This window comes from Pseudoliparis swirei, chromosome 21 (assembly GCF_029220125.1).
Source record: "Pseudoliparis swirei isolate HS2019 ecotype Mariana Trench chromosome 21, NWPU_hadal_v1, whole genome shotgun sequence".
NCBI lineage: Eukaryota > Metazoa > Chordata > Actinopteri > Perciformes > Liparidae > Pseudoliparis > Pseudoliparis swirei.
This window is the reverse complement of record NC_079408.1, coordinates 6,668,066-6,695,054: the sequence shown is the minus strand read 5'-3', so window position 1 is coordinate 6,695,054 and position 26,989 is coordinate 6,668,066. Positions and strand designations below refer to the sequence as shown.

Sequence of the window (26,989 nt, the reverse complement as noted above, 5' to 3'; positions counted from 1 at the left end):
TTTGAAGAAAAAGGTTACTCATGCAGGTTTCTGCCAATATAACTAATGTCTCTAAGAATACATAAAACAAAAGGCCATAACCATTTGTTGGTAAGAATGTGTCCATTATACTGTATCTAATGAGTTGATCACCCAGTTGCAGCAATCCAAAAGTAGTTGACATTCAGAGGATGTGCATGCCAACGGGCATACAGGAATATGTTCTCATCATTGCTGCCAGATGGAGTGATACAAATGACACCTCATTACCTGAGACCATATTGATTGTAGGGGAGATTTTTTGTCAGGGCGTGTTTGTGCCTTGTGTTTTTCAAAAACAGATATTTTGACTGTGATTAATCATTCAGGGGGCATGTTGCAGAAAGGCTCTGATTGGTTATAAGTGAACATCACTCATTGTCTTGCACGTCCTAATAATACCTCTCCTCTCCCTCTTTCACCATCATTTGAATACTGCTCTGCTTTGTTAAGGCATTTGGGTGCTGCTTTTGCATGCACTGTAAAAATTGAATTTTTTTTTCAAGAAAAGGTCAACCATAAACAACCTCATTAAATTGGCTCGTGTTTGTTCGGCCAAATAGGAACATTGGTAAGGGGGATGATTTCCTACATGATACCCTAAAGAGATATAAGTTGAATAGTGCTGGTATGTGAGTTTTGGGGGGGCTTGTCTGATAACAACATTTGGCCTCATTAGTGAGCTCCTCGGTGATGTGTGCCGGGCGGCGGAGCTCGGGAACTTGCTGACTGGTAAAAATACCTTTCCTCTCCTTGTTTTTTTCTTCTTCTCTCTTCTCTGGGCCCGTTTAGCACCTTTTGAAAACTCCAAGAGAGCGATTGTCCTGATCAGTTTACCTGTTTTGAAAGTGCAGGGTCATTTTCTGCAAAGAGATACATAATTGTCTTCTGGCTTCCCGTCTTCGCTGTTGTATTATCATCATTGTATTAATAAATGGGTTTCACAGGGATTCGGCACGAGGGACTATTGTTGTTTTTGGAGATATTCAGCAAATATTATTGCCTCTGCAGAAAACACTCCGCTTATTTACATTGAATAATAAAAAGCCATATTTTTCACGCTACTCTCCTAGAGGCAACATTCTCTGTCTACACAGACACAAAATTAACCTACAAATTTCTACTAAAGTTCATTATATTGAGCGTATAGTTCTTTAGTGTTAATACCTACTGTAGTCTGAATGTTTTTTGTTGTTTTGTTTTTCACCTCAGGGTGATCTAGCGCTACGATTAGAAGGCCACGTCAATGTGTTTTTTTAAAGTCAATATATACACTAGGGCTGTGTTTAAATATTTTTTTTTCTTGCTTAGGAAGGTTCCTTTGAGTGAAATGACCCAGAAGTATCTACAATAAGTGATAAGAGTGGATTACATTCTCTAAATGCTAAAGAAAAGTGCTTCAGTGCTACCTTTCTTATCTCCTTTTACACCGGACCGTCCTTTACTAAAAAGCCAAGGAGAGCCTCATGACTTTTCCATCGAGGTCAGGAAAAGTGGTTTTGAATAAAACTATTCGACTGTAGTCTCAGTTTGCTTTGTAAAAAGCTATCACTTTTTGTTTGGCTCTGGCTGCGTTGCATTAAAAGCCTTTTGGTACTGATGATCCATAATTCTGTCTCAATTCTGACACATTAAATCCAGGGCCCACATTTAGATTAATGCTCAACAGACAAGAGAGGGGAAAGTCTTCTTAACCCTCGTTTTGCCTTTACTCAGAAATCAAACACCCTGTGTCCTGGGGTCAGATTGGAGCCTTGCACACACACACACACGTTTTAGTCCCGAGAACAACGATAGAGGCGATAGAGCAGTGGTGCTCAATACGTCAATCGCGATCTACCAGTCGATCGCGACGACCTACCAGTCCATCGCGGCGTAGTATTGGTAGATCGCATAACATAAAAAAAAATAGAAATCCCCGCCCGCCACCCTGTAATTTTCTCTATAGCGCCAGATTACAAAATGGCGCTGTGCCAATGGCTGCTTGTTTCAGTAGTGTCGTTTTGCTTTTATTTTATTGTCTTTTTTTGCACTTTTCCTCTCTTTTTCTTTTTCTTTTCTTTTACGTTTGTCTTAGTTACGGTCGGACACTGGACCATAACTACTTTTTTCGATACTTCTACTGTGGCTTTTGTTCACTTTGTCGTGAGTATCGGAGAGCCACAGCAAAACAATGACGGGGACCGTCGTCTACTCGCGTGCTCAGCTGATCGCTCTGCAGGCCGAAGCTTCTGCCTGGAGACAGACCTGTGATCCCTCTGGAGCTACGGAGAAGGGCTCGCGGCTGCAGATCGGGTGTCAAGCGGAGGGCTAAAACGAGGAGATACAAACCCTCGGTACCGTCGATCATAACGGGGAACGTGAGGTCTTTGGCGAATAAGACGGATGAGCTCGGCGCTGGTAATGACAGAGAGGATCTTCCGTGAGAGCAGTCTCTTGTGCTTCACTGAGACGTGGCTACACGCGGACTTTCCGGATCACAGCGCTGCTTTGCCCGGCTTCAGGACTGTTCGGGCTGACAGAGACGCTACACAGAGCGGTAAGAAGAGGGGGGGCCGGATCGCTGTTTATGTGAATGAACGGTGGTGCCATCCGGACCATGTGTGCGTGAAGGAGCGCTTCTGTAGCCCGAACATTGAACTGTTGGCCGGGGATGCGCCCGTACTATTTGCCGAGAGAGTTCACGTCCGCCATTGTGGTTGTCGGTACGTGCCACCATCAGCTGACGCTGAGGAAGCTGTGGACACCATCCACTCCACTGTGTCTGCTCTGCTGAATCATCAGCCTGGAGCATTCATGGCTATCACTGGTGACTTTAACCACACCACATTGGAAAAGCTCTGCCAACCTTCCATCAATACATAGACTGCCCAACAAGGAACAATAAAACTCTGGACTTGCTGTATGCTAATACTAAGGACGCATACAGCGCCACTGCCCTTCCCCTCGGCAGGTCTGATCATGACCTGGTCCGCTGACACCCAGGTATGTTCCTCTGGTAAAGAGGCTGCCGGTGACCACCAGGACTGTGAGGAGGTGGTCTCTGGAGGCTAACGACGCTCTACAGGACTGCTTCGAGTCAACGGACTGGGATGTGCTGTGTGGACCGCATGGGGAGGACATCAACAGTATGACCGACTGCATCACGGAATACATCAAGTTCTGTGAACACACCACCATCCCATCACGGACTGTGCGCTGCTTCCCAACAACAAGCCCTGATCACCAGGGACCTGAAGGCGCTTAACATGAAGAAAGCTGCTTTCAGGTCTGGAGACAGGGATGAGCTGAGGAGAGCCCAGCGCAACCTAAAGGTGAAGCTCAGGGAGGGCAAGGACTCCTACAGGAGGAAGCTGGAGGCCAAACTCCAGCTGAACAACACAAAGGAGGTGTGGTCTGGGATGAAGCAGATAACTGGCTTCAAGGTGGGAGGAGACAGCCAGGGGCTCCTGGAGAGGGCCAACGAGCTGAACTGTTTTTCAATAGGTTCAGTTCACAGCCCTCCTGTCTCCTCCACACATCACACCTCCTCCCCCTCTGTCCCCCCTGCTGAGCTGCACATCCACCGTGCCCTCAATAACAATGGGCTCCTCCACCCTCCCCCTCCCTCTGTGACGACTGACCAGGTGAGAAGACAGCTGGAGAAACTACTCCAGCGCAGAGCTGAAGGTCCTGATGGCATCAGCCCCAGGGTCCTAAAGACCTGCGCCACCCAGCTGTCTGGTGTCCTGCAGCACCTCTTCAACCTCAGCCTGAGGCTGGGGAAGTCCCGTGCTGTGGAAGACGTCGTGCCTGGTCCCTGTCCCAAAGAAGTCAACACCATCTGGCCTCAACGACTACCGACCGTCGCCTCACCTCCCATGTGATGAAGGTGCTGGAGGCTGGTCTTGGCCCACCTCGGGCCGCAGGTGAAACCCACGCTGGACCCACTGCAATTTGCTTACCAGCCTCATGTGGGAGTGGGACGCCATCATCTACCTGCTGCAACGAGCTCAGTCGCACCTGGATGGAACCGGTGTCTCTGTGAGAGTCACTTTCTTTGACTTCTCCAGTGCATTTAACACCATCCAGCCACTGCTGCTGCGTGAGAAGCTGCGGGTGGTCGGTGTGGATGCGTCCACCATCTCCTGGATCACTGACTACCTCACAGGCAGACCACAGTTTGTCAGAATGGGGCGTGTGCTGTCTGGAACGGTGGTCAGTGATGTTGGAGCCCCACAGGGAACTGTTCTGTCTCCCTTCCTCTTCACCCTGTACACCAGTGTCTTCCAGTACAACACGGAGTCATGCCATCTGCAGAAGTACTCTGATGACTCTGCAGTGGTCGGGTGTATTAGGGATGGACGGGAGGAGGAGTACAGGGCAGTGGTGAGTGACTTTGTAAAGTGGTCCGATGAGAACCACCTGCGGCTGAACGTGGCCAAGACCAGAGAGATGGTGGTGGACTTCAGGAGGAAGGTGACAGCTCCTACACCTCTGAGTGTCCTGGGACATGGTGGAGGAGTACAAGTACCTGGGCGTCTCCATCGACAGCCGACTGAACTGGAAGGCCAACATCAACGCTGTGTACAAGAAGGGGATGAGTCGACTCTTTTTCCTGAGAAAGCTTCGATCCTTCAACGTGTGCAGCAAGAGCTGGAGTTATTCTACCAGTCGGTTGTGGCCAGTGTGCTGCACTTTGCCATTGTCTGCTGGGGGAGCAGCATCGGAGCCGGTGACACCAGCCGTCTTAACAAACTGGTTAGGAAGGCTGGCTCCATCATCGGCTGCCAGCTGGAGCACCTGGAACAGGTGGTGGAGAGGAGGACGTTGAAGAAACTTGTGTCCATATTGGACAACCCGGACCACCCTCTCCACCACCTCCTACAGGGACAGAGGAGTACTTTCTCCAGACGTCTCCTCACGCTCCGCTGCCACAAGGACAGATACAGGAGAACATTCCTGCCGACGGCTATGAGGCTCTACAACAGATCACCTCTTGCCAGATCATAGTGCAATAACTGAATACTTACACTATGTTGATCTGCACTTCACACATCTCATTTGTTTGCACTACACACATACACACACATTTCATTTCATTTGCTCTGCACTCATACACACACTTTGCTTTTTGCACTCTGTCTATATTTAATATTTTGTGTATTTGATTTGTCAGTGTTGTTGTGTGTTGTGTATGCATGTGTGTTGTATATTTACATATATATTTTGTTTTGTATTTTACTTGTATACTTCTATATCTTTCATCCCTGTTTCTTATATTTTGTGTTTTGTTTTTACTCTTGTGTGTTGCTGCTACTGTCACGACAAATTTCCCCTTGGGGATTAATAAAGTATATATCTATCTATCTATCTATTACAGCAGAAGTAATGTAAGGTCCCTTTTCTTAAAGAGCACGTCTTTGTTCTTTTATTAAACAAACTAAATAGCCGTCATTTCTGTCTTTACGTGTCGCGTTAACACTTCTCGGCTCTCCGTTTCGCGCGCCGCAGAGCTCCGATGCCGGCACAGCACCTATTTAAAATTCCCTTTTCACACTACCTCAAGTTCTGTTCTTTACCAAAACTACAAAAACATAAAGTTCAATTCTACAGTCTGATTCTTGAGGCACTGCTGGGATTTGAACCCAGGATCTCCTGTTTACTAAACAGGCGCTTTAACCAACTAAGCCACAGCGCCGATGAAAAAATCTGTTTTCACACTACCTCAAGTTCTGTTCTTTACCAAAACTACAAAACCATAAAGTTCAATTCTACAATCTGATTATTGAGGCACTGCTGGGATTTGAACCCAGGATCTCCTGTTTACTAAACAGGCACTTTAACCAACTAAGCCACAGCACCTATATAAAATTTTCTTTTCACACTACCTCAAGTTCTGTTCTTTACCAAAACTACAAAAACATAAAGTTCAATTCTACAGTCTGATTCTTGAGGCACTGCTGGGATTTGAACCCAGGATCTCCTGTTTACTAAACAGGCGCTTTAACCAACTAAGCCACAGCGCCTATATAAAATGTTTCTTTTCACACTACCTCAAGTTCCGTTCTTTACCAAAACTACAAAAATATGAAGTTCAATTCTACAGTCTGATTCTTGAGGCACTGCTGGGATTTGAACCCAGGATATCGTGTTTACTTAAAAGGTGCTTTAACCAACTAAGCCACAGCGCCTATTTAAAATTCCCTTTTCACACTACCTCAAGTTCCGTTCTTTACCAAAACTACAAAAATATAAAGTTCAATTACACAGTCTGATTCTTGAGGCACTGCTGGGATTTGAACCCAGGATCTCCTGTTTACTAAACAGGCGCTTTAACCAACTAAGCCACAGCGCCTATTTAATATGTTTCTTTTCACACTACCTCAAGTTCTGTTCTTTACCAAAACTACAAAACCATAAAGTTCAATTCTACAGTCTGATTCTTGAGGCACTGCTGGGATTTGAACCCAGGATCTCCTGTTTACTAAACAGGTGCTTTAACCAACTAAGCCACAGCGCCTATATAAAATTCCATTTTCACACGACCTCAAGTTCTGTTCTTTACCAAAACTACAAAAACATGAAGTTCAATTCTACAATCTGATTCTTGAGGCACTGCTGGGATTTGAACCCAGGATCTCCTGTTTACTAAACAGGCACTTTAACCAACTAAGTCACAGGGCCTATTCAATTTTTATCTTTTCACACTACCTCAAGTTCTGTTCTTTACCAAAACTACAAAACCATAAAGTTCAATTCTACAATCTGATTATTGAGGCACTGCTGGGAGTTGAACCCAGGATCTCCTGTTTACAAACAGGTGCTTTAACCAACTAAGCCACAGCGCCTATATAAAATTTTCTTTTCACACTACCTCAAGTTCTGTTCTTTACCAAAACTACGAAACCATAAAATTCAATTATACACTCTGATTATTAAGGCACTTCTTGGAGTTGAACCCATGATCTCCTGTTTACAAGACAGGTGCTTTAACCAACTAAGCCACAGCACCATATAAAATTTTCTTTTCACACTACTTCAAGTTCTGTTCTTTACCAAAACTACAAACCCATAAATTTCTAATCTACAGTGTGATTATTGAGGCACTGCTGGGAGTTGAACCCAGGATCTCCTGTTTACGAAACAGGCACTTTTACCAACTAAGCCACAGCGCCTATTTTAATGTTTCTTTTCACACTCCGTCCTGTTCTGTTCTTTACCAAAACTACAAAACCATAATATTCAATTCTACACTCTGATTATTGAGGCACTGCTGGGAGTTGAACCCAGGATCTCCTGTTTACAAAACAGGTGCTTTAACCAACTAAGCCACAGCGCCGTTTTAAAATGATCTTTTCAAACTACTTCAAGTTCTGTTCTTTACCAAAACTACGAAACCATAAAATCCAATTCTACAATCGGATTATTGAGGCACTGCTGGGAGTTGAACCCAGGATCTCCTGTTTACGAAACAGGCACTTTAACCAACTAAGCCACAGTGCCTTCATAAAATACTCTTTTCGCACTACTTCAAGTTCTGTTCTCTCCCCAAACTACGAAACAATAAAATTCAATTCTACACTCTGATTATTGAGGCACTGCTGGGAGTTGAACCCAGGATCTCCTGTTTACAAGACAGGTGCTTTAACCAACTAAGCCACAGCGCCATTTTACATTCATCTTTTCACACTACTTCAAGTTCTGTTCTTTACCAAAACTACAAACCCATAAAATTCTAATCTACAATGTGATTATTGAGGCACTGCTGGGAGTTGAACCCAGGATCTCCTGTTTACGAAACAGGCACTTTAACCAACTAAGCCACAGTGCCTTCATAAAATTCACTTTTCGCACTACTTCAAGTTCTGTTCTTTACCAAAACTACGAAACAATAAAATTCAATTCTACACTCTGATTATTGAGGCACTGCTGGGAGTTGAACCCAGGATCTCCTGTTTACAAGACAGGTGCTTTAACCAACTAAGCCACAGCGCCATTCCTAAATGATCTTTTCACACTACTTCAAGTTCTGTTCTTTACCAAAACTACGAAACCATAAAATCCAAGTCTACAATCGGATTATTGAGGCACTGCTGGGAGTTGAACCCAGGATCTCCTGTTTACGAAACAGGCGCTTTAACCAACTAAGCCACAGCGCCTTTATAAAATTTTCTTTTCGCACTACTTCAAGTTCTGTTCTTTACCAAAACTACTAAACCATAAAATTCAATTCTACACTGTGATTATTGTGGCACTGCTGGGAGTTGAACCCAGGATCTCCTGTTTACGAAACAGGTGCTTTAACAAACTAAGCCACAGCGCCTATTTTAATGTTTCTTTTCACACTACCTCAAGTCCTGTTCTTTACAGAAACTACAAAACCATAAGTTCAATTCTACAATGTGATTATTGAGGCACTGCTGGGAGTTGAACCCAGGATCTCCTGTTTACAAGACAGGTGCTTTAACCAACTAAGCCACAGCGCCATTTAAAAATGATCTTTTCACACTACTTCAAGTTCTGTTCTTTACCAAAACTACGAAACCATAAAATCCAATTCTACAATCGGATTATTGAGGCACTGCTGGGAGTTGAACCCAGGATCTCCTGTTTACGAAACAGGCACTTTAACCAACTAAGCCACAGCGCCTTTATAAAATTCACTTTTCGCACTACTTCAAGTTCTGTTCTTTACCAAAACTACTAAACCATAAAATTCAATTCTACACTGTGATTATTGTGGCACTGCTGGGAGTTGAACCCAGGATCTCCTGTTTACAAGACAGGTGATTTAACCAACTAAGCCACAGCGCCGTTTCAAAATGATCTTTTCACACTACTTCAAGTTCTGTTCTTTACCAAAACTACGAAACCATAAAATCCAATTCTACAATCGGATTATTGAGGCACTGCTGGGAGTTGAACCCAGGATCTCCTGTTTACGAAACAGGCACTTTAACCAACTAAGCCACAGCGCCTTTATAAAATTCACTTTTCGCACTACTTCAAGTTCTGTTCTTTACCAAAACTACTAAACCATAAAATTCAATTCTACACTCTGATTATTGAGGCACTGCTGGGAGTTGAACCCAGGATCTCCTGTTTACAAGACAGGTGCTTTAACCAACTAAGCCACAGCTCCATTATACATTCATCTTTTCGCACTACTTCAAGTTCTGTTCTTTACCAAAACTACGAAACCATAAAATTCAATTCTACAATCTGATTATTGAGGCACTGCTGGGAGTTGAACCCAGGATCTCCTGTTTACGAAACAGGCACTTTAACCAACTAAGCCACAGTGCCTTCATAATATTCACTTTTCGCACTACTTCAAGTTCTGTTCTCTCCCCAAACTACGAAACCATAAAATTCAATTCTACACTCTGATTATTGAGGCACTGCTGGGAGTTGAACCCAGGATCTCCTGTTTACGAAACAGGCACTTTAACCAAGTAAGCCACAGCGCCTATAAAATTTTTCTTTCACACTACTTCAAGTTCTGTTCTTTACCAAAACTATGAAACACAGGAAATCCAATTCTACAATCGGATTATTGAGGCACTGCTGTGAGTTGAACCCAGGATCTCCTGTTTACGAAACAGGCACTTTAACCAACTAAGCCACAGCGCCTTGTTTAAAAACCCTTTTCGCACTACTTCAAGTTCTGTTCTTTACCAAAACTACGAAACCATAAAATTCAATTCTACACTCTGATTATTGAGGCACTGCTGGGAGTTGAACCCAGGATCTCCTGTTTACAAGACAGGTGCTTTAACCAACTAAGCCACAGCGCCGTTTTAAAATGATCTTTTCACACTACTTCAAGTTCTGTTCTTTACCAAAACTACGAAACCATAAAATCCAATTCTACAATCGGATTATTGAGGCACTGCTGGGAGTTGAACCCAGGATCTCCTGTTTACGAAACAGGCACTTTAACCAACTAAGCCACAGCGCCTTGTTAAAAATCCCTTTTCGCACTACTTCAAGTTCTGTTCTTTACCAAAACTACGAAACCATAAAATTCAATTCTACACTCTGATTATTGAGGCACTGCTGGGAGTTGAACCCAGGATCTCCTGTTTACAAGACAGGTGCTTTAACCAACTAAGCCACAGCTCCATTATACATTCATCTTTTCACACTCCGTCCTGTTCTGTTCTTTACCAAAACTACGAAACCCATAAAATCCAATTCTACAATCGGATTATTGAGGCACTGCTGGGAGTTGAACCCAGGATCTCCTGTTTACGAAACAGGCACTTTAACCAACTAAGCCACAGCTCCATTTTACATTCATCTTTTCGCACTACTTCAAGTTCTGTTCTTTACCAAAACTACAAACAATAAAATTCAATTCTACACTCTGATTATTGAGGCACTGCTGGGAGTTGAACCCAGGATCTCCTGTTTACAAGACAGGTGCTTTAACCAACTAAGCCACAGCGCCATTTAAAAATGATCTTTTCACACTACTTCAAGTTCTGTTCTTTACCAAAACTACGAAACCATAAAATCCAATTCTACAATCGGATTATTGAGAGTTGAACCCAGGATCTCCTGTTTACGAAACAGGCACTTTAACCAACTAAGCCACAGCGCCTATAAAAAATGTTTCTTTTCACACTACTTCAAGTTCTGTTCTTTACCAAAACTACGAAACACAATACTACAATCTGATTATTGAGGCACTGCTGGGAGTTGAACCCAGGATCTCCTGTTTACAAGACAGGTGCTTTAACCAACTAAGCCACAGCGCCTATTTAAAAATCATCTTTTCGCACTACTTCAAGTTCTGTTCTTTACCAAAACTACGAAACCATAAAATTCAATTCTACACTCTGATTATTGAGGCACTGCTGGGAGTTGAACCCAGGATCTCCTGTTTAAGGTGCTTTAACCAACTAAGCCACAGCGCCTTTTCACACTACTTCAAGTTCTGTTCTTTACCAAAACTACAAACCCATAAATTTCTAATCTACAGTGTGATTATTGAGGCACTGCTGGGAGTTGAACCCAGGATCTCCTGTTTACAAAACAGGCACTTTCACCAACTAAGCCACAGTGCCTTCATAATTTTCACTTTTCGCACTACTTCAAGTTCTGTTCTTTACCAAAACTACGAAACCATAAAATTCAATTCTACACTCTGATTATTGAGGCACTGCTGGGAGTTGAACCCAGGATCTCCTGTTTACAAGACAGGTGCTTTAACCAACTAAGCCACAGCGCCATTTTACATTCATCTTTTCACACTACTTCAAGTTCTGTTCTTTACCAAAACTACGAAACCATAAAATCCAATTCTACAATCGGATTATTGAGGCACTGCTGGGAGTTGAACCCAGGATCTCCTGTTTACAAGACAGGTGCTTTAACCAACTAAGCCACAGCGCCTTTATAAAATTCACTTTTCGCACTACTTCAAGTTCTGTTCTTTACCAAAACTACGAAACCATAAAATTCAATTCTACAATCTGATTATTGAGGCACTGCTGGGAGTTGAACCCAGGATCTCCTGTTTACGAAACAGGCACTTTAACCAACTAAGCCACAGCGCCTTTATAAAAATCACTTTTCGCACTACTTCAAGTTCTGTTCTTTACCAAAACTACGAAACCATAAAATCCAATTCTACAATCGGATTATTGAGGCACTGCTGGGAGTTGAACCCAGGATCTCCTGTTTACAAGACAGGTGCTTTAACCAACTCAGCGACAGCGCCTATAAAATTTTCTTTTCGCACTACTTCAAGTTCTGTTCTTTACCAAAACTACGAAACCATAAAATTCAATTCTACACTCTGATTATTGAGGCACTGCTGGGAGTTGAACCCAGGATCTCCTGTTTACGAAACAGGCACTTTAACCAACTAAGCCACAGCGCCATTTAACATTCATCTTTTCGCACTACTTCAAGTTCTGTTCTTTACCAAAACTACGAAACCATAAAATTCAATTCTACACTCTGATTATTGAGGCACTGCTGGGAGTTGAACCCAGGATCTCCTGTTTACAAGACAGGTGCTTTAACCAACTAAGCCACAGCGCCATTTTACATTCATCTTTTCACACTACTTCAAGTTCTGTTCTTTACCAAAACTACAAACCCATAAAATTCAGTTCTACACTCTGATTATTGAGGCACTGCTGGGAGTTGAACCCAGGATCTCCTGTTTACGAAACAGGCACTTTAACCAACTAAGCCACAGCGCCTTCTTAATATTTACTTTTCACACTACTTCAAGTTCTGTTCTTTACCAAAACTACGAAACCATAAAATCCAATTCTACAATCGGATTATTGAGGCACTGCTGGGAGTTGAACCCAGGATCTCCTGTTTACAACACAGGTGCTTTAACCAACTAAGCCACAGCGCCATTTAACATTCATCTTTTCACACTACTTCAAGTTCTGTTCTTTACCAAAACTACGAAACCATAAAATCCAATTCTACAATCGGATTATTGAGGCACTGCTGGGAGTTGAACCCAGGATCTCCTGTTTACAAGACAGGTGCTTTAACCAACTAAGCCACAGCGCCTTGTTAAAAATCCCTTTTCGCACTACTTCAAGTTCTGTTCTTTACCAAAACTACGAAACCATAAAATTCAATTCTACACTCTGATTATTGAGGCACTGCTGGGAGTTGAACCCAGGATCTCCTGTTTACAAGACAGGTGCTTTAACCAACTAAGCCACAGCGCCATTTTACATTCATCTTTTCACACTACTTCAAGTTCTGTTCTTTACCAAAACTACGAAACCATAAAATCCAATTCTACAATCGGATTATTGAGGCACTGCTGGGAGTTGAACCCAGGATCTCCTGTTTACGAAACAGGCACTTTAACCAACTAAGCCACAGTGCCTTCATAAAATTCACTTTTCGCACTACTTCAAGTTCTGTTCTCTCCCCAAACTACGAAACAATAAAATTCAATTCTACACTCTGATTATTGAGGCACTGCTGGGAGTTGAACCCAGGATCTCCTGTTTACAAGACAGGTGCTTTAACCAACTAAGCCACAGGGCCTTTAAAAAATGATCTTTTCACACTACTTCAAGTTCTGTTCTTTACCAAAACTACGAAACCATAAAATCCAATTCTACAATCGGATTATTGAGGCACTGCTGGGAGTTGAACCCAGGATCTCCTGTTTACAAAACAGGCACTTTAACCAACTAAGCCACAGCGCCTTGTTAAAAAACACTTTTCGCACTACTTCAAGTTCTGTTCTTTACCAAAACTACGAAACCATAAAATCCAATTCTACAATCGGATTATTGAGGCACTGCTGGGAGTTGAACCCAGGATCTCCTGTTTACGAAACAGGCACTTTAACCAACTAAGCCACAGCGCCTTTATAAATTCACTTTTCGCACTACTTCAAGTTCTGTTCTTTACCAAAACTACTAAACCATAAAATTCAATTCTACACTCTGATTATTGAGGCACTGCTGGGAGTTGAACCCAGGATCTCCTGTTTACAAGACAGGTGCTTTAACCAACTAAGCCACAGCTCCATTATACATTCATCTTTTCACACTACTTCAAGTTCTGTTCTTTACCAAAACTACGAAACCATAAAATCCAATTCTACAATCGGATTATTGAGGCACTGCTGGGAGTTGAACCCAGGATCTCCTGTTTACGAAACAGGCACTTTAACCAACTAAGCCACAGCGCCTTTATAAAATTCACTTTTCGCACTACTTCAAGTTCTGTTCTTTACCAAAACTACGAAACCATAAAATTCAATTCTACACTCTGATTATTGAGGCACTGCTGGGAGTTGAACCCAGGATCTCCTGTTTACAAGACAGGTGCTTTAACCAACTAAGCCACAGCGCCATTTAAAAATGATCTTTTCACACTACTTCAAGTTCTGTTCTTTACCAAAACTACAAACCCATAAAATTCAGTTCTACACTCTGATTATTGAGGCACTGCTGGGAGTTGAACCCAGGATCTCCTGTTTACGAAACAGGCACTTTAACCAACTAAGCCACAGCTCCATTTTAAATTCATCTTTTCGCACTACTTCAAGTTCTGTTCTTTACCAAAACTACGAAACCATAAAATTCAATTCTACACTCTGATTATTGAGGCACTGCTGGGAGTTGAACCCAGGATCTCCTGTTTACAAGACAGGTGCTTTAACCAACTAAGCCACAGCGCCATCATAAATTTCACTTTTCACACTACTTCAAGTTCTGTTCTTTACCAAAACTACAAACCCATAAAATTCTAATCTACAATGTGATTATTGAGGCACTGCTGGGAGTTGAACCCAGGATCTCCTGTTTACGAAACAGGCACTTTAACCAACTAAGCCACAGTGCCTTCATAAAATTCAATTTTCGCACTACTTCAAGTTCTGTTCTTTACCAAAACTACTAAACCATAAAATTCAATTCTACAATCTGATTATTGAGGCACTGCTGGGAGTTGAACCCAGGATCTCCTGTTTACAAGACAGGTGCTTTAACCAACTAAGCCACAGCGCCATTATAAAATTCATCTTTTCACACTACTTCAAGTTCTGTTCTTTACCAAAACTACGAAACCATAAAATTCAATTCTACACTCTGATTATTGAGGCACTGCTGGGAGTTGAACCCAGGATCTCCTGTTTACAAGACAGGTGCTTTAACCAACTAAGCCACAGCGCCATTATAACATTCAACTTTTCACACTACTTCAAGTTCTGTTCTTTACCCAAACTACGAAACCATAAAATCCAATTCTACAATCGGATTATTGAGGCACTGCTGGGAGTTGAACCCAGGATCTCCTGTTTACGAAACAGGCACTTTAACCAAGTAAGCCACAGCGCCTTGTTAAAAACCCTTTTCGCACTACTTCAAGTTCTGTTCTTTACCAAAACTACGAAACCATAAAATTCAATTCTACACTCTGATTATTGAGGCACTGCTGGGAGTTGAACCCAGGATCTCCTGTTTACAAGACAGGTGCTTTAACCAACTAAGCCACAGCGCCATTTTACATTCTTCTTTTCACACTACTTCAAGTTCTGTTCTTTACCAAAACTACGAAACCATAAAATTCAATTCTACACTCTTATTATTGAGGCACTGCTGGGAGTTGAACCCAGGATCTCCTGTTTACAAGACAGGTGCTTTAACCAACTAAGCCACAGCGCCTTGTTAAAAATCACTTTTCGCACTACTTCAAGTTCTGTTCTTTACCAAAACTACGAAACCATAAAATTCAATTCTACACTCTGATTATTGAGGCACTGCTGGGAGTTGAACCCAGGATCTCCTGTTTACAAGACAGGTGCTTTAACCAACTAAGCCACAGCGCCGTTTAAAAAAGATCTTTTCACACTACTTCAAGTTCTGTTCTTTACCAAAACTACGAAACCATAAAATCCAATTCTACAATCGGATTATTGAGGCACTGCTGGGAGTTGAACCCAGGATCTCCTGTTTACGAAACAGGCACTTTAACCAACTAAGCCACAGCGCCTTTATAAAATTCACTTTTCGCACTACTTCAAGTTCTGTTCTTTACCAAAACTACGAAACCATAAAATTCAATTCTACACTCTGATTATTGAGGCACTGCTGGGAGTTGAACCCAGGATGTCCTGTTTACAAGACAGGTGCTTTAACCAACTAAGCCACAGCTCCATTATACATTCATCTTTTCACACTCCGTCCTGTTCTGTTCTTTACCAAAACTACGAAACCCATGAAATTCAATACTACCATCTGATTATTGAGGCACTGCTGGGAGTTGAACCCAGGATCTCCTGTTTACGAAACAGGCACTTTAACCAACTAAGCCACAGCGCCTTGTTAAAAATCTTTTCGCACTACTTCAAGTTCTGTTCTTTACCAAAACTACGAAACCATAAAATTCAATTCTACACTCTGATTATTGAGGCACTGCTGGGAGTTGAACCCAGGATCTCCTGTTTACAAGACAGGTGCTTTAACCAACTAAGCCACAGCTCCATTATACATTCATCTTTTCACACTACTTCAAGTTCTGTTCTTTACCAAAACTACGAAACCATAAAATTCAATTCTACACTCTGATTATTGAGGCACTGCTGGGAGTTGAACCCAGGATCTCCTGTTTACGAAACAGGCACTTTAACCAACTAAGCCACAGCGCCTTTGTACATTCGTCTTTTCACACTACTTCAAGTTCTGTTCTTTACCAAAACTACGAAACCATAAAATCCAATTCTACAATCTGATTATTGAGGCACTGCTGGGAGTTGAACCCAGGATCTCCTGTTTACAAGACAGGTGCTTTAACCAACTAAGCCACAGCGCCGTTTAAAAATGATCTTTTCACACTACTTCAAGTTCTGTTCTTTACCAAAACTACAAAACCATAATATTCAATTCTACACTCTGATTATTGTGGCACTGCTGGGAGTTGAACCCAGGATCTCCTGTTTACAAGACAGGTGCTTTAACCAACTAAGCCACAGCGCTGTTTAAAAATGATCTTTTCACACTACTTCAAGTTCTGTTCTTTACCAAAACTACGAAACCATAAAATCCAATTCTACAATCGGATTATTGAGGCACTGCTGGGAGTTGAACCCAGGATCTCCTGTTTACAAAACAGGCACTTTAACCAACTAAGCCACAGTGCCTTCATAAATTATAATTTTCGCACTACTTCAAGTTCTGTTCTTTCCCCAAACTACGAAACAATAAAATTCAATTCTACAATCTGATTATTGAGGCACTGCTGGGAGTTGAACCCAGGATCTCCTGTTTACAAGAGAGGTGCTTTAACCAACTAAGCCACAGCGCCGTTTTAAAATGATCTTTTCACACTACTTCAAGTTCTGTTCTTTACCAAAACTACAAACCATAAAATCCAATTCTACAATGTGATTATTGAGGCACTGCTGGGAGTTGAACCCAGGATCTCCTGTTTACAAAACAGGCACTTTAACCAACTAAGCCACAGCGCCTTATTAAAAATCATTTTTCGCACTACTTCAAGTTCTGTTCTTTACCAAAACTACGAAACAATAAAATCCAATTCTACAATCTGATTATTGAGGCACTGCTGGGAGTTGAACCCAGGATCTCCTGTTTACGAAACAGGCACTTTAACCAACTAAGCCACAGCGCCATTGTACATTCATCTTTTCGCACTACTTCAAGTTCTGTTCTTTACCAAAACTACGAAACCATAAAATTCAATTCTACACTCTGATTATTGAGGCACTGCTGGGAGTTGAACCCAGGATCTCCTGTTTACGAAACAGGCACTTTAACCAACTAAGCCACAGCTCCATTACATTCATCTTTTCACACTACTTCAAGTTCTGTTCTTTACCAAAACTACAAAACCATAAAATTCAATTCTACACTCTGATTATTGAGGCACTGCTGGGAGTTGAACCCAGGATCTCCTGTTTACAAGACAGGTGCTTTAACCAACTAAGCCACAGCGCCGTATAAAATGATCTTTTCACACTACTTCAAGTTCTGTTCTTTACCAAAACTACGAAACCATAAAATCCAATTCTACAATCGGATTATTGAGGCACTGCTGGGAGTTGAACCCAGGATCTCCTGTTTACGAAACAGGCACTTTAACCAACTAAGCCACAGCGCCTTGTTAAAAATCCCTTTTCGCACTACTTCAAGTTCTGTTCTTTACCAAAACTACGAAACCATGAAATTCAATTCTACACTCTGATTATTGAGGCACTGCTCGGAGTTGAACCCAGGATCTCCTGTTTACAAGACAGGTGCTTTAACCAACTAAGCCACAGCGCCATTTCAAAATGATCTTTTCACACTACTTCAAGTTCTGTTCTTTACCAAAACTACGAAACCATAAAATCCAATTCTACAATCGGATTATTGAGGCACTGCTGGGAGTTGAACCCAGGATCTCCTGTTTACGAAACAGGTGCTTTAACCAACTAAACCACAGCGCCTTTATAAAATTCACTTTTCGCACTACTTCAAGTTCTGTTCTTTACCGAAACTACGAAACCATAAAATCCAATTCTACAATCGGATTATTGAGGCACTGCTGGGAGTTGAACCCAGGATCTCCTGTTTACAAGACAGGTGCTTTAACCAACTAAGCCACAGCGCCGTTTCAAAAAGATCTTTTCACACTACTTCAAGTTCTGTTCTTTAACAAAACTACGAAACCATAAAATCCAATTCTACAATCGGATTATTGAGGCACTGCTGGGAGTTGAACCCAGGATCTCCTGTTTACGAAACAGGCACTTTAACCAACTAAGCCACAGCGCCTTTATAAAATCAACTTTTCGCACTACTTCAAGTTCTGTTCTTTACCAAAACTACGAAACCATAAAATTCAATTCTACACTCTGATTATTGAGGCACTGCTGGGAGTTGAACCCAGGATCTCCTGTTTACAAAACAGGCACTTTAACCAACTAAGCCACAGCGCCTTCATAAAATTCATCTTTTCGTACTACTTCAAGTTCTGTTCTTTACCAAAACTACGAAACCATAAAATCCAATTCTACAATCGGATTATTGAGGCACTGCTGGGAGTTGAACCCAGGATCTCCTGTTTACAAAACAGGCACTTTAACCAACTAAGCCACAGTGCCTTTATAAAATTCACTTTTCGCACTACTTCAAGTTCTGTTCTCTCCCCAAACTACGAAACAATAAAATTCAATTCTACACTCTGATTATTGAGGCACTGCTGGGAGTTGAACCCAGGATCTCCTGTTTACGAAACAGGCACTTTAACCAACTAAGCCACAGTGCCTTCATAAATTACTCTTTTCACACTACTTCAAGTTCTGTTCTTTACCAAAACTACGAAACAATAAAATTCAATTCTACACTCTTATTATTGAGGCACTGCTGGGAGTTGAACCCAGGATGTCCTGTTTACAAGACAGGTGCTTTAACCAACTAAGCCACAGCTCCATTATACATTCATCTTTTCGCACTACTTCAAGTTCTGTTCTTTACCAAAACTACAAAACCATAATATTCAATTCTACACTCTGATTATTGAGGCACTGCTGGGAGTTGAACCCAGGATCTCCTGTTTACGAAACAGGTGCTTTAACCAACTAAGCCACAGCGCCGTTTCAAAAAGATCTTTTCACACTACTTCAAGTTCTGTTCTTTACCAAAACTACGAAACCATAAAATCCAATTCTACAATCGGATTATTGAGGCACTGCTGGGAGTTGAACCCAGGATCTCCTGTTTACAAGACAGGTGCTTTAACCAACTAAGCCACAGCGCCGTTTAAAAATGATCTTTTCACACTACTTCAAGTTCTGTTCTTTACCAAAACTACGAAACCATAAAATCCAATTCTACAATCGGATTATTGAGGCACTGCTGGGAGTTGAACCCAGGATCTCCTGTTTACGAAACAGGCACTTTAACCAACTAAGCCACAGCTCCATTTTACATTCATCTTTTCGCACTACTTCAAGTTCTGTTCTTTACCAAAACTACAAAACCATAAAATTCAATTCTACACTCTGATTATTGAGGCACTGCTGGGAGTTGAACCCAGGATCTCCTGTTTACAAGACAGGTGCTTTAACCAACTAAGCCACAGCGCTGTTTTAAAATGATCTTTTCACACTACTTCAAGTTCTGTTCTTTACCAAAACTACTAAACCATAAAATTCAATTCTACACTCTGATTATTGAGGCACTGCTGGGAGTTGAACCCAGGATCTCCTGTTTACAAAACAGGCACTTTAACCAACTAAGCCACAGCGCCTTTATACATTCATCTTTTCACACTACTTCAAGTTCTGTTCTTTACCAAAACTACAAACCCATAAAATTCAGTTCTACACTCTGATTATTGAGGCACTGCTGGGAGTTGAACCCAGGATCTCCTGTTTACGAAACAGGTGCTTTAACCAACTAAGCCACAGCGCCTATACAAAATGTTTCTTTTCACACTACTTCAAGTTCTGTTCTTTACCAAAACTACGAAACCATAAAATCCAATTCTACAATCGGATTATTGAGGCACTGCTGGGAGTTGAACCCAGGATCTCCTGTTTACGAAACAGGCACTTTAACCAACTAAGCCACAGCGCCTATAAAAGATGTTTCTTTTCGCACTACTTCAAGTTCTGTTCTTTACCAAAACTACTAAACCATAAAATTCAATTCTACACTGTGATTATTGTGGCACTGCTGGGAGTTGAACCCAGGATCTCCTGTTTACAAGACAGGTGATTTAACCAACTAAGCCACAGCGCCGTTTCAAAATGATCTTTTCACACTACTTCAAGTTCTGTTCTTTACCAAAACTACGAAACCATAAAATCCAATTCTACAATCGGATTATTGAGGCACTGCTGGGAGTTGAACCCAGGATCTCCTGTTTACGAAACAGGCACTTTAACCAACTAAGCCACAGCGCCTTTATAAAATTCGCACTACTTCAAGTTCTGTTCTTTACCAAAACTACGAAACCATAAAATCCAATTCTACACTCTGATTATTGAGGCACTGCTGGGAGTTGAACCCAGGATCTCCTGTTTACAAGACAGGTGCTTTAACCAACTAAGCCACAGCTCCATTATACATTCATCTTTTCACACTCCGTCCTGTTCTGTTCTTTACCAAAACTACGAAACCCATGAAATCCAATTCTACAATCGGATTATTGAGGCACTGCTGGGAGTTGAACCCAGGATCTCCTGTTTACAAGACAGGTGCTTTAACCAACTAAGCCACAGCGCCGTTTCAAAAAGATCTTTTCACACTACTTCAAGTTCTGTTCTTTAACAAAACTACGAAACCATAAAATCCAATTCTACAATCGGATTATTGAGGCACTGCTGGGAGTTGAACCCAGGATCTCCTGTTTACTAAACAGGCACTTTAACCAACTAAGCCACAGCGCCTATAAAAAATGTTTCTTTTCACACTACCTCAAGTTCTGTTCTTTACCAAAACTACAAAACCATAAAGTTCAATTCTACACTCTGATTATTGAGGCACTGCTGGGAGTTGAACCCAGGATCTCCTGTTTACTAAACAGGTGCTTTAACCAACTAAGCCACAGCGCCTATATAAAATGTTTCTTTTCACACTACCTCAAGTTCCGTTCTTTACCAAAACTACGAAACCAAAAAATCCAATTCTACAATCGGATTATTGAGGCACTGCTGGGAGTTGAACCCAGGATCTCCTGTTTATTAAACAGGCGCTTTAACCAACTAAGCCACAGCGCCTATATAAAATGTTTCTTTTCACACTACTTCAAGTTCTGTTCTTTACCAAAACTACGAAACCATAAAATCCAATTCTACAATCGGATTATTGAGGCACTGCTGGGAGTTGAACCCAGGATCTCCTGTTTACGAAACAGGTGCTTTAACCAACTAAGCCACAGCGCCTATAAAATCTTTTCACACTACTTCAAGTTCTGTTCTTTAACAAAACTACGAAACCATAAAATCCAATTCTACAATCGGATTATTGAGGCACTGCTGGGAGTTGAACCCAGGATCTCCTGTTTACGAAACAGGCACTTTAACCAACTAAGCCACAGCGCCTTTATAAAATTCACTTTTCGCACTACTTCAAGTTCTGTTCTTTACCAAAACTACTAAACCATAAAATTCAATTCTACACTCTGATTATTGAGGCACTGCTGGGAGTTGAACCCAGGATCTCCTGTTTACAAGACAGGTGCTTTAACCAACTAAGCCACAGCTCCATTATACATTCATCTTTTCACACTCCGTCCTGTTCTGTTCTTTACCAAAACTACGAAACCCATGAAATCCAATTCTACAATCGGATTATTGAGGCACTGCTGGGAGTTGAACCCAGGATCTCCTGTTTACAAGACAGGTGCTTTAACCAACTAAGCCACAGCGCCATTTTAAAATGATCTTTTCACACTACTTCAAGTTCTGTTCTTTACCAAAACTACGAAACCATAAAATTCAATTCTACACTCTGATTATTGAGGCACTGCTGGGAGTTGAACCCAGGATCTCCTGTTTACAACACAGGTGCTTTAACCAACTAAGCCACAGCGCCTATATTATATGTTTCTTTTCACACTACTTCAAGTTCTGTTCTTTACCAAAACTACGAAACCATAAAATCCAATTCTACAATCGGATTATTGAGGCACTGCTGGGAGTTGAACCCAGGATCTCCTGTTTACGAAACAGGCACTTTAACCAACTAAGCCACAGCGCCTATGAAAAATGTTTCTTTTCACACTACCTCAAGTTCTGTTCTTTACCAAAACTACGAAACCATAAAATTCAATTCTACACTCTGATTATTGAGGCACTGCTGGGAGTTGAACCCAGGATCTCCTGTTTACAAGACAGGTGCTTTAACCAACTAAGCCACAGCTCCATTATACATTCATGTTTTCACTACTTCAAGTTCTGTTCTTTACCAAAACTACAAACCCATTAAATTCAATACTACCATCTGATTATTGAGGCACTGCTGGGAGTTGAACCCAGGATCTCCTGTTTACGAAACAGGTGCTTTAACCAACTAAGCCACAGCGCCTATATAAAATAGTTCTTTTCACACTACCTCAAGTTCTGTTCTTTACCAAAACTACAAAACCATAAAGTTCAATTCTACAATCTGATTATTGAGGCACTGCTGGGAGTTGAACCCAGGATCTCCTGTTTACAAAACAGGTGCTTTAACCAACTAAGCCACAGCGCCTATATAATATGTTTCTTTTCACACTACCTCAAGTTCTGTTCTTTACCAAAACTACGAAACCATAAAATCCAATTCTACAATCGGATTATTGAGGCACTGCTGGGAGTTGAACCCAGGATCTCCTGTTTACGAAACAGGCACTTTAACCAACTAAGCCACAGCGCCTATAAAAAATTCCCTTTTCGCACTACTTCAAGTTCTGTTCTTTACCAAAACTACGAAACCATAAAATTCAATTCTACACTCTGATTATTGAGGCACTGCTGGGAGTTGAACCCAGGATCTCCTGTTTACTACACAGGTGCATTAACCAACCAAGCCACAGCGCCTTTAAAATGTTTCTTTTCACACTACCTCAAGTTCTGTTCTTTACCAAAACTACGAAACCATAAAATCCAATTCTACAATCGGATTATTGAGGCACTGCTGGGAGTTGAACCCAGGATCTCCTGTTTACTAAACAGGTGCTTTAACCAACTAAGCCACAGCGCCTATATAAAATTCCATTTTCACACGACCTCAAGTTCTGTTCTTTACCAAAACTACAAAACCATAAAATCCAATTCTACAATCGGATTATTGAGGCACTGCTGGGAGTTGAACCCAGGATCTCATGTTTACTTAAAAGGTGCTTTAACCAACTAAGCCACAGCGCCTATTTACAATTCCCTTTTCACACTACCTCAAGTTCCGTTCTTTACCAAAACTACAAAAATATAAAGTTCAATTCTACAATCTGATTATTGAGGCACTGCTGGGAGTTGAACCCAGGATCTCCTGTTTACTTAAAAGGTGCTTTAACCAACTAAGCTACAGCGCCTTTTTAAAATTCCCTTTTCACACTACCTCAAGTTCCGTTCTTTACCAAAACTACAAAACCATAAAATTCAATTCTACACTATGATTATTGAGGCACTGCTGGGAGTTGAACCCAGAATCTCCTGTTTACAACTCAGGTGCTTTAACCAACTAAGCCACAGCGCCATATAAAATTTTCTTTTCACACTACCTCAAGTTCTGTTCTTTACCAAAACTACAAAACCATAAAGTTCAATTCTACAATCGGATTATTGAGGCACTGCTGGGAGTTGAACCCAGGATCTCCTGTTTACAACACAGGTGCTTTAACCAACTAAGCCACAGCGCCATTAAAATGTTTCTTTTCACACTACCTCAAGTTCTGTTCTTTACCAAAACTACAAAACCATAAAGTTCAATTCTACACTCTGATTATTGAGGCACTGCTGGGAGTTGAACCCAGGATCTCCTGTTTACGAAACAGGTGCTTTAACCAACTAAACCACAGCGCCTATAAAATTCTTTTCACACTACCTCAAGTTCTGTTCTTTACCAAAACTACGAAACCATAAAATCCAATTCTACAATCGGATTATTGAGGCACTGCTGGGAGTTGAACCCAGGATCTCCTGTTTACGAAACAGGCACTTTAACCAACTAAGCCACAGCGCCTATAAAATTCATCTTTTCACACTACCTTCAAGTTCTGTTCTTTACCAAAACTACAAAACCATAATATTCAATTCTACACTCTGATTATTGAGGCACTGCTGGGAGTTGAACCCAGGATCTCCTGTTTACAAGACAGGTGCTTTAACCAACTAAGCCACAGCGCCGTTTCAAATTCATCTTTTCACACTACTTCAAGTTCTGTTCTTTACCAAAACTACAAACCCATAAAATTCTAATCTACAATGTGATTATTGAGGCACTGCTGGGAGTTGAACCCAGGATCTCCTGTTTACGAAACAGGCACTTTAACCAACTAAGCCACAGTGCCTTCATAAAATTCACTTTTCGCACTACTTCAAGTTCTGTTCTCTCCCCAAACTACGAAACAATAAAATTCAATTCTACACTCTTATTATTGAGGCACTGCTGGGAGTTGAACCCAGGATCTCCTGTTTACAAGACAGGTGCTTTAACCAACTAAGCCACAGCGCCATTTTACATTCATCTTTTCACACTACTTCAAGTTCTGTTCTTTACCAAAACTACAAACCCATGAAATCCAATTCTACAATCGGATTATTGAGGCACTGCTGGGAGTTGAACCCAGGATCTCCTGTTTACGAAACAGGCACTTTAACCAACTAAGCCACAGCACCTATAAAATTTTTTTCTTTTCACACTACCTCAAGTTCTGTTCTTTACCAAAACTACGAAACCATAAAATCCAATTCTACAATCTGATTATTGAGGCACTGCTGGGAGTTGAACCCAGGATCTCCTGTTTACAAGACAGGTGCTTTAACCAACTAAGCCACAGCTCCATTATACATTCATCTTTTCACACTACCTCAAGTTCTGTTCTTTACCAAAACTACAAAAACATGAAGTTCAATTCTACAATCGGATTATTGAGGCACTGCTGGGAGTTTAACCCAGGATGTTCTGTTTACAAGACAGGTGCTTTAACCAACTAAACCACAGCGCCTTTATAAAATTCACTTTTCGCACTACTTCAAGTTCTGTTCTTTACCAAAACTACTAAACCATAAAATCCAATTCTACAATCGGATTATTGAGGCACTGCTGGGAGTTGAACCCAGGATCTCCTGTTTACGAAACAGGCACTTTAACCAACTAAGCCACAGCGCCTTTATAAAATTCACTTTTCGCACTACTTCAAGTTCTGTTCTTTACCAAAACTACTAAACCATAAAATTCAATTCTACACTCTGATTATTGTGGCACTGCTGGGAGTTGAACCCAGGATCTCCTGTTTACAAGACAGGTGATTTAACCAACTAAGCCACAGCGCCGTTTTAAAATGATCTTTTCACACTACTTCAAGTTCTGTTCTTTACCAAAACTACGAAACCATAAAATCCAATTCTACAATCGGATTATTGAGGCACTGCTGGGAGTTGAACCCAGGATCTCCTGTTTACGAAACAGGCACTTTAACCAACTAAGCCACAGTGCCTTTTTAAAATTCACTTTTCGCACTACTTCAAGTTCTGTTCTTTACCAAAACTACGAAACCATAAAATCCAATTCTACAATCTGATTATTGAGGCACTGCTGGGAGTTGAACCCAGGATCTCCTGTTTACAATACAGGTGCTTTAACCAACTAAGCCACAGCTCCATTATACATTCATCTTTTCACACTCCGTCCTGTTCTGTTCTTTACCAAAACTACGAAACCATAAAATTCAATTCTACAATCGGATTATTGAGGCACTGCTGGGAGTTGAACCCAGGATCTCCTGTTTACGAAACAGGCACTTTAACCAACTAAGCCACAGCGCCTTTATAAAATTCACTTTTCACACTACCTCAAGTTCTGTTCTTTACCAAAACTACGAAACCATAAAATCCAATTCGACAATCTGATTATTGAGGCACTGCTGGGAGTTGAACCCAGGATCTCCTGTTTACAACACAGGTGCTTTAACCAACTAAGCCACAGCGCCTATAAAATTTTTCTTCACACTACTTCAAGTTCTGTTCTTTACCAAAACTACAAACCATAAAATCCAATTCTACAATCGGATTCTTGAGGCACTGCTGGGATTTGAACCCAGGATATCGTGTTTACTAAAAAGGTGCTTTAACCAACTAAGCCACAGCGCCTATTTAAATTTCCCTTTTCACACTACCTCAAGTTCCGTTCTTTACCAAAACTACAAAAATATAAAGTTCAATTCTACACTCTGATTCTTGAGGCACTACTGGGATTTGAACCCAGGATCTCCTGTTTACTAAACAGGTGCTTTAACCAACTAAGCCACAGCACCTATATAATATGATTCTTTTCACACTACCTCAAGTTCTGTTCTTTACCAAAACTACAAAACCATAAAGTTCAATTCAACAATCTGATTATTGAGGCACTGCTGGGATTTGAACCCAGGATCTCCTGTTTACTAAACAGGCACTTTAACCAACTAAGCCACAGCGTCGATGAAAAAATCTGTTTCACACTACCTCAAGTTCTGTTCTTTACCAAAACTACAAAACTATAAAGTTCAATTCTACAATCTGATTATTGAGGCACTGCTGGGAGTTGAACCCAGGATCTCCTGTTTACAAGACAGGTGCTTTAACCAACTAAGCCACAGCGCCTATTTAAATTCTTTTCACACTACTTCAAGTTCTGTTCTTTACCAAAACTACGAAACCATAAAATCCAATTCTACAATCGGATTATTGAGGCACTGCTGGGAGTTGAACCCAGGATCTCCTGTTTACGAAACAGGCACTTTAACCAACTAAGCCACAGCTCCATTTTACATTCATCTTTTCACACTACTTCAA

At 41.3% G+C, this 26,989-nt stretch overlaps 53 non-coding genes across 53 annotated transcripts; all 53 read right to left on the bottom strand.

Annotated features, from left to right (window-relative positions):
• Positions 1–5,624: 5,624 nt before the first annotated feature.
• Positions 5,625–5,698, bottom strand: trnat-agu (transfer RNA threonine (anticodon AGU)). Its single transcript has one exon. It is a non-coding gene; the product is annotated as a tRNA-Thr (tRNA).
• A 254-nt stretch (positions 5,699–5,952) lies between these two features.
• On the bottom strand, positions 5,953–6,026 carry trnat-agu (transfer RNA threonine (anticodon AGU)). Its single transcript has one exon. It is a non-coding gene; the product is annotated as a tRNA-Thr (tRNA).
• Positions 6,027–6,281: 255 nt separating this feature from the next.
• On the bottom strand, positions 6,282–6,355 carry trnat-agu (transfer RNA threonine (anticodon AGU)). Its single transcript has one exon. It is a non-coding gene; the product is annotated as a tRNA-Thr (tRNA).
• A 746-nt stretch (positions 6,356–7,101) lies between these two features.
• trnat-cgu (transfer RNA threonine (anticodon CGU)) lies at positions 7,102–7,175 on the bottom strand. Its single transcript has one exon. It is a non-coding gene; the product is annotated as a tRNA-Thr (tRNA).
• Positions 7,176–7,265: 90 nt separating this feature from the next.
• On the bottom strand, positions 7,266–7,339 carry trnat-ugu (transfer RNA threonine (anticodon UGU)). Its single transcript has one exon. It is a non-coding gene; the product is annotated as a tRNA-Thr (tRNA).
• Positions 7,340–7,429: 90 nt separating this feature from the next.
• trnat-cgu (transfer RNA threonine (anticodon CGU)) lies at positions 7,430–7,503 on the bottom strand. Its single transcript has one exon. It is a non-coding gene; the product is annotated as a tRNA-Thr (tRNA).
• Positions 7,504–7,593: 90 nt separating this feature from the next.
• Positions 7,594–7,667, bottom strand: trnat-ugu (transfer RNA threonine (anticodon UGU)). The gene has a single exon. It is a non-coding gene; the product is annotated as a tRNA-Thr (tRNA).
• Positions 7,668–7,757: 90 nt separating this feature from the next.
• On the bottom strand, positions 7,758–7,831 carry trnat-cgu (transfer RNA threonine (anticodon CGU)). Its single transcript has one exon. It is a non-coding gene; the product is annotated as a tRNA-Thr (tRNA).
• Positions 7,832–7,921: 90 nt separating this feature from the next.
• trnat-ugu (transfer RNA threonine (anticodon UGU)) lies at positions 7,922–7,995 on the bottom strand. The gene has a single exon. It is a non-coding gene; the product is annotated as a tRNA-Thr (tRNA).
• A 90-nt stretch (positions 7,996–8,085) lies between these two features.
• Positions 8,086–8,159, bottom strand: trnat-cgu (transfer RNA threonine (anticodon CGU)). The gene has a single exon. It is a non-coding gene; the product is annotated as a tRNA-Thr (tRNA).
• Positions 8,160–8,412: 253 nt separating this feature from the next.
• trnat-ugu (transfer RNA threonine (anticodon UGU)) lies at positions 8,413–8,486 on the bottom strand. The gene has a single exon. It is a non-coding gene; the product is annotated as a tRNA-Thr (tRNA).
• A 90-nt stretch (positions 8,487–8,576) lies between these two features.
• On the bottom strand, positions 8,577–8,650 carry trnat-cgu (transfer RNA threonine (anticodon CGU)). Its single transcript has one exon. It is a non-coding gene; the product is annotated as a tRNA-Thr (tRNA).
• A 254-nt stretch (positions 8,651–8,904) lies between these two features.
• On the bottom strand, positions 8,905–8,978 carry trnat-cgu (transfer RNA threonine (anticodon CGU)). The gene has a single exon. It is a non-coding gene; the product is annotated as a tRNA-Thr (tRNA).
• A 254-nt stretch (positions 8,979–9,232) lies between these two features.
• On the bottom strand, positions 9,233–9,306 carry trnat-cgu (transfer RNA threonine (anticodon CGU)). The gene has a single exon. It is a non-coding gene; the product is annotated as a tRNA-Thr (tRNA).
• Positions 9,307–9,723: 417 nt separating this feature from the next.
• trnat-ugu (transfer RNA threonine (anticodon UGU)) lies at positions 9,724–9,797 on the bottom strand. The gene has a single exon. It is a non-coding gene; the product is annotated as a tRNA-Thr (tRNA).
• A 90-nt stretch (positions 9,798–9,887) lies between these two features.
• On the bottom strand, positions 9,888–9,961 carry trnat-cgu (transfer RNA threonine (anticodon CGU)). The gene has a single exon. It is a non-coding gene; the product is annotated as a tRNA-Thr (tRNA).
• Positions 9,962–10,379: 418 nt separating this feature from the next.
• trnat-ugu (transfer RNA threonine (anticodon UGU)) lies at positions 10,380–10,453 on the bottom strand. Its single transcript has one exon. It is a non-coding gene; the product is annotated as a tRNA-Thr (tRNA).
• A 236-nt stretch (positions 10,454–10,689) lies between these two features.
• trnat-ugu (transfer RNA threonine (anticodon UGU)) lies at positions 10,690–10,763 on the bottom strand. Its single transcript has one exon. It is a non-coding gene; the product is annotated as a tRNA-Thr (tRNA).
• A 399-nt stretch (positions 10,764–11,162) lies between these two features.
• On the bottom strand, positions 11,163–11,236 carry trnat-ugu (transfer RNA threonine (anticodon UGU)). The gene has a single exon. It is a non-coding gene; the product is annotated as a tRNA-Thr (tRNA).
• Positions 11,237–11,326: 90 nt separating this feature from the next.
• Positions 11,327–11,400, bottom strand: trnat-ugu (transfer RNA threonine (anticodon UGU)). The gene has a single exon. It is a non-coding gene; the product is annotated as a tRNA-Thr (tRNA).
• A 90-nt stretch (positions 11,401–11,490) lies between these two features.
• On the bottom strand, positions 11,491–11,564 carry trnat-cgu (transfer RNA threonine (anticodon CGU)). The gene has a single exon. It is a non-coding gene; the product is annotated as a tRNA-Thr (tRNA).
• Positions 11,565–11,816: 252 nt separating this feature from the next.
• Positions 11,817–11,890, bottom strand: trnat-cgu (transfer RNA threonine (anticodon CGU)). The gene has a single exon. It is a non-coding gene; the product is annotated as a tRNA-Thr (tRNA).
• Positions 11,891–11,980: 90 nt separating this feature from the next.
• trnat-ugu (transfer RNA threonine (anticodon UGU)) lies at positions 11,981–12,054 on the bottom strand. The gene has a single exon. It is a non-coding gene; the product is annotated as a tRNA-Thr (tRNA).
• Positions 12,055–12,144: 90 nt separating this feature from the next.
• Positions 12,145–12,218, bottom strand: trnat-cgu (transfer RNA threonine (anticodon CGU)). The gene has a single exon. It is a non-coding gene; the product is annotated as a tRNA-Thr (tRNA).
• A 254-nt stretch (positions 12,219–12,472) lies between these two features.
• trnat-ugu (transfer RNA threonine (anticodon UGU)) lies at positions 12,473–12,546 on the bottom strand. The gene has a single exon. It is a non-coding gene; the product is annotated as a tRNA-Thr (tRNA).
• A 90-nt stretch (positions 12,547–12,636) lies between these two features.
• On the bottom strand, positions 12,637–12,710 carry trnat-ugu (transfer RNA threonine (anticodon UGU)). Its single transcript has one exon. It is a non-coding gene; the product is annotated as a tRNA-Thr (tRNA).
• A 90-nt stretch (positions 12,711–12,800) lies between these two features.
• Positions 12,801–12,874, bottom strand: trnat-cgu (transfer RNA threonine (anticodon CGU)). The gene has a single exon. It is a non-coding gene; the product is annotated as a tRNA-Thr (tRNA).
• Positions 12,875–13,292: 418 nt separating this feature from the next.
• On the bottom strand, positions 13,293–13,366 carry trnat-cgu (transfer RNA threonine (anticodon CGU)). The gene has a single exon. It is a non-coding gene; the product is annotated as a tRNA-Thr (tRNA).
• A 417-nt stretch (positions 13,367–13,783) lies between these two features.
• On the bottom strand, positions 13,784–13,857 carry trnat-ugu (transfer RNA threonine (anticodon UGU)). The gene has a single exon. It is a non-coding gene; the product is annotated as a tRNA-Thr (tRNA).
• A 254-nt stretch (positions 13,858–14,111) lies between these two features.
• trnat-ugu (transfer RNA threonine (anticodon UGU)) lies at positions 14,112–14,185 on the bottom strand. The gene has a single exon. It is a non-coding gene; the product is annotated as a tRNA-Thr (tRNA).
• Positions 14,186–14,275: 90 nt separating this feature from the next.
• Positions 14,276–14,349, bottom strand: trnat-cgu (transfer RNA threonine (anticodon CGU)). The gene has a single exon. It is a non-coding gene; the product is annotated as a tRNA-Thr (tRNA).
• Positions 14,350–14,439: 90 nt separating this feature from the next.
• trnat-ugu (transfer RNA threonine (anticodon UGU)) lies at positions 14,440–14,513 on the bottom strand. Its single transcript has one exon. It is a non-coding gene; the product is annotated as a tRNA-Thr (tRNA).
• A 91-nt stretch (positions 14,514–14,604) lies between these two features.
• On the bottom strand, positions 14,605–14,678 carry trnat-ugu (transfer RNA threonine (anticodon UGU)). The gene has a single exon. It is a non-coding gene; the product is annotated as a tRNA-Thr (tRNA).
• A 254-nt stretch (positions 14,679–14,932) lies between these two features.
• On the bottom strand, positions 14,933–15,006 carry trnat-ugu (transfer RNA threonine (anticodon UGU)). The gene has a single exon. It is a non-coding gene; the product is annotated as a tRNA-Thr (tRNA).
• A 90-nt stretch (positions 15,007–15,096) lies between these two features.
• trnat-ugu (transfer RNA threonine (anticodon UGU)) lies at positions 15,097–15,170 on the bottom strand. Its single transcript has one exon. It is a non-coding gene; the product is annotated as a tRNA-Thr (tRNA).
• Positions 15,171–15,260: 90 nt separating this feature from the next.
• On the bottom strand, positions 15,261–15,334 carry trnat-ugu (transfer RNA threonine (anticodon UGU)). The gene has a single exon. It is a non-coding gene; the product is annotated as a tRNA-Thr (tRNA).
• A 909-nt stretch (positions 15,335–16,243) lies between these two features.
• On the bottom strand, positions 16,244–16,317 carry trnat-ugu (transfer RNA threonine (anticodon UGU)). The gene has a single exon. It is a non-coding gene; the product is annotated as a tRNA-Thr (tRNA).
• A 1,071-nt stretch (positions 16,318–17,388) lies between these two features.
• trnat-ugu (transfer RNA threonine (anticodon UGU)) lies at positions 17,389–17,462 on the bottom strand. Its single transcript has one exon. It is a non-coding gene; the product is annotated as a tRNA-Thr (tRNA).
• Positions 17,463–18,043: 581 nt separating this feature from the next.
• On the bottom strand, positions 18,044–18,117 carry trnat-ugu (transfer RNA threonine (anticodon UGU)). Its single transcript has one exon. It is a non-coding gene; the product is annotated as a tRNA-Thr (tRNA).
• A 583-nt stretch (positions 18,118–18,700) lies between these two features.
• trnat-cgu (transfer RNA threonine (anticodon CGU)) lies at positions 18,701–18,774 on the bottom strand. Its single transcript has one exon. It is a non-coding gene; the product is annotated as a tRNA-Thr (tRNA).
• A 254-nt stretch (positions 18,775–19,028) lies between these two features.
• On the bottom strand, positions 19,029–19,102 carry trnat-cgu (transfer RNA threonine (anticodon CGU)). The gene has a single exon. It is a non-coding gene; the product is annotated as a tRNA-Thr (tRNA).
• A 90-nt stretch (positions 19,103–19,192) lies between these two features.
• Positions 19,193–19,266, bottom strand: trnat-ugu (transfer RNA threonine (anticodon UGU)). The gene has a single exon. It is a non-coding gene; the product is annotated as a tRNA-Thr (tRNA).
• Positions 19,267–19,848: 582 nt separating this feature from the next.
• On the bottom strand, positions 19,849–19,922 carry trnat-cgu (transfer RNA threonine (anticodon CGU)). Its single transcript has one exon. It is a non-coding gene; the product is annotated as a tRNA-Thr (tRNA).
• A 742-nt stretch (positions 19,923–20,664) lies between these two features.
• trnat-ugu (transfer RNA threonine (anticodon UGU)) lies at positions 20,665–20,738 on the bottom strand. The gene has a single exon. It is a non-coding gene; the product is annotated as a tRNA-Thr (tRNA).
• Positions 20,739–21,158: 420 nt separating this feature from the next.
• On the bottom strand, positions 21,159–21,232 carry trnai-aau (transfer RNA isoleucine (anticodon AAU)). The gene has a single exon. It is a non-coding gene; the product is annotated as a tRNA-Ile (tRNA).
• Positions 21,233–21,323: 91 nt separating this feature from the next.
• On the bottom strand, positions 21,324–21,397 carry trnat-cgu (transfer RNA threonine (anticodon CGU)). Its single transcript has one exon. It is a non-coding gene; the product is annotated as a tRNA-Thr (tRNA).
• Positions 21,398–21,811: 414 nt separating this feature from the next.
• trnat-ugu (transfer RNA threonine (anticodon UGU)) lies at positions 21,812–21,885 on the bottom strand. The gene has a single exon. It is a non-coding gene; the product is annotated as a tRNA-Thr (tRNA).
• Positions 21,886–22,467: 582 nt separating this feature from the next.
• trnat-cgu (transfer RNA threonine (anticodon CGU)) lies at positions 22,468–22,541 on the bottom strand. Its single transcript has one exon. It is a non-coding gene; the product is annotated as a tRNA-Thr (tRNA).
• A 1,725-nt stretch (positions 22,542–24,266) lies between these two features.
• Positions 24,267–24,340, bottom strand: trnat-ugu (transfer RNA threonine (anticodon UGU)). The gene has a single exon. It is a non-coding gene; the product is annotated as a tRNA-Thr (tRNA).
• A 90-nt stretch (positions 24,341–24,430) lies between these two features.
• Positions 24,431–24,504, bottom strand: trnat-cgu (transfer RNA threonine (anticodon CGU)). The gene has a single exon. It is a non-coding gene; the product is annotated as a tRNA-Thr (tRNA).
• A 90-nt stretch (positions 24,505–24,594) lies between these two features.
• On the bottom strand, positions 24,595–24,668 carry trnat-ugu (transfer RNA threonine (anticodon UGU)). Its single transcript has one exon. It is a non-coding gene; the product is annotated as a tRNA-Thr (tRNA).
• Positions 24,669–25,579: 911 nt separating this feature from the next.
• On the bottom strand, positions 25,580–25,653 carry trnat-cgu (transfer RNA threonine (anticodon CGU)). Its single transcript has one exon. It is a non-coding gene; the product is annotated as a tRNA-Thr (tRNA).
• Positions 25,654–26,723: 1,070 nt separating this feature from the next.
• On the bottom strand, positions 26,724–26,797 carry trnat-ugu (transfer RNA threonine (anticodon UGU)). The gene has a single exon. It is a non-coding gene; the product is annotated as a tRNA-Thr (tRNA).
• Between the last annotated feature and the right edge of the window lie 192 nt (positions 26,798–26,989).